We start from the raw sequence: 2,585 nt of genomic DNA, 5'->3' as shown, positions 1-2,585 counted from the left end.
GGCATGTCAATCTCGCCTGGGGGGTGTTTTCTTGGTTTCTGTCTCTTTGTCTCTCTCTGTCTGTCTGGCGAACACACGTGCCCTATAACAAAAAAAAAAAAACTCTCCAAAAAAAAAAAGAAATTATATTTAAGTAAAAAGAAGCAGAATTCACCACCACTTAGAAATAATCACCACTTTCACACAGCTCCCTTTGGTTACAGCCCCTAAAAATATTATATTTATATAAATATTAATATTTATATACACATTTTATATGTATGGACTTATATTTATAAAAGATTCATTTGTATATCTTTTGTAACGATCATACTTTATATAGTGTTTGTAACCCACTTTTTAAGGTACATTTATTTATATATGTGTACAGTATAATCATATTAAGTATTTATATTAATATAATTTCATAATTTGTTACATTTTCTACAAAATAATTTTAATAGCTGAATTGCATTGTATTGTATTTTTTAAGTGTTCTGTTTTCATTCTTTGTTTTTTTCAGTTTCTGCAATTTTTTTTCAGTTTCAGCCTCCCTGAGTTATGGGATTACAAGTGCATACCACTATGCCTGGCCTTGAGGTTGGACAGAGAATCAAACCTAGGCCTCCCATGTGGTCCCAACTCATGAAGCACAGTATCTTAGCATCACCCGCCACCTTGGCTGGACCTGTTATTTTTTTAAATAGCACTTTAATGAGTTTCTATGTAACTAGGATTTACCCGTGATCTCTAATTGTTTTCTAGAACACATTCCTACAATCTGTCATTAGGTCAACAGACATGAGAATGGTTCTTGGAATGCCCATGGTGCTGGTGTGTATTTGGCTTTGGAGTGATTGCTGTCATCATAGGGCTGACGTTTTGTTTGTTTGTTTGTTTGTTTGTTTTCAGTTTTTGCAATGGGCAACATCTACTTTGGTTAGGTTTTATTCCTGCCCAGTAGCCTCCTTGTGCTGTTGCTATCAGGGGTCAGTATGCATTCATCCAAAGGCCCATATGGCATCATCCCCTGACGTCATGACTGTATCATTCCATCCAAGTAGGTACAGAAATTTAAAAATCCAGATCATCCTCATCACCTAAACGTTGACCTAGAAATAGAACTGAACTATTTTTCTGGGTCAAGTTCTACTACCAACTGCAAGAATCCCAGGCTATTTTAATTTTTAAACTTAAATTTAAAAATCTGACTACACACAGCCTACATTCTAAAAGCTAGGTGTTCCCAGCAGCCATGCAGTCATTTAACCTTTACATCCTTCTCCATTAGGTCAGACGTGTCATCCTCAATTCCTACTGCCTTCATAAAAGTTTAGTGTTTGCATTGGAGAGGTAATTCCTCTATTGCTGAGAAACTCTCTTTTCCCTGTACTTCTACCATTAAGATTCCTCTTGGAATCCTAATATCCCTGCTGTTCAAGTACCAAGTGTAATTCTAATATAGAAAAATAGCATTCAGAGCTTTTCTCATGCACAGTATGAATCAAGCATTCTTAACATGTCCCCTCTATGTGCTGGATCTTTGTAAATATATTACCCACTAGAGTAGGACAAATATAATGCTGTCAATTGAATGGAACTGTGTATAAAGCAAAAGCTTTGAAAATAAATGCCCTGCTAGCAAAAGTTGGAGAGGCACTGAAAAAAAAAAAAAAAAGGCTGTAAAAGAATGCTAAAATGCCTTTAAAGGCACATGGGAGAATGTCTTAGTCTATAAAAATCCAGGGTACCAACCAAGCCCTATTATACAAAAGAGGATAAATTAAGAAGGAGCCTACAAGAGAATTCTTAGCTTTTCAAAAAAAATCATATCAGGATTTATTCATGTAGATCTAGTGTTGTTTATCCCTTGCATTGACTCTCAGTGCCAACAGTACCTGCAAAGGGAATCAAATGGTCGCATTCATTTCATAAAGTTAAACAGACAGACAGACACACACACACACATAATCACGTTATGAATAAAAAAACAACTTTATGAATTAATTAGCACCTATAAAATGAGCTCTAGAAATGATAAGTGGGCTTCCATTGCTCATGCTGATAAATCAATTATTAAAAGTTAGTGGCAGGGCATTATGTTGAGAAGTATTCCTAGGTCTCATTTTGACTCAGCAAGAAAAAGTGCTAACTAGCAACATCTGCCATAGGATCTGGCAGTGAAGAGACAGCATGAGTGTCATTTACATGTCTGTTTCATAGCAAAGACCACATTTTTCTTTTTCCTTCATTCAGCCTCCATGTGAGGGCCTGCTCTCGCCCACTTACTAAGTGCATGAGTTTAAACTAGTCACTTAATCTCTCTATAACTTGGTTTTCTTTACTATAAAATACGGGATAGCAAGAGACCTAACTTACAGGATATTTGCAAGGACTAAAGGAGTTAAATTATATAGAGCATTATGAGTTACGCCAGGCATATAGCATTTTAATTCTATGTAAGTATAAACTGTTATTACTATATGACAATATATTATATTATAATTTCCTAACCATTGACTTGTGAATGGCCACAGTCACTGGCCACATTACCTCCCACAGACATACCCCAAAAAAAAAAAAAAAAAAACAAGGGAAAATCACAA

The 2,585-nt window shown here is 35.4% G+C and overlaps 1 protein-coding gene across 3 annotated transcripts in view; it reads left to right on the top strand.

Moving 5' to 3' along the window:
• ERICH6B (glutamate rich 6B) overlaps positions 1 to 2,585 on the top strand; it is a 61,285-nt gene that overhangs the window by 1,127 nt on the left and 57,573 nt on the right. The gene's annotated exons all lie outside the window — the stretch shown is intronic.

This window comes from Tupaia chinensis, unplaced genomic scaffold, assembly GCF_000334495.1.
Source record: "Tupaia chinensis unplaced genomic scaffold, TupChi_1.0 Scaffold144262_1, whole genome shotgun sequence".
Taxonomy (NCBI): Eukaryota; Metazoa; Chordata; class Mammalia; order Scandentia; family Tupaiidae; genus Tupaia; species Tupaia belangeri.
The sequence above is the reverse complement of the archived record's forward strand: the minus strand, read 5'-3'. Positions and strand labels throughout refer to the sequence as shown.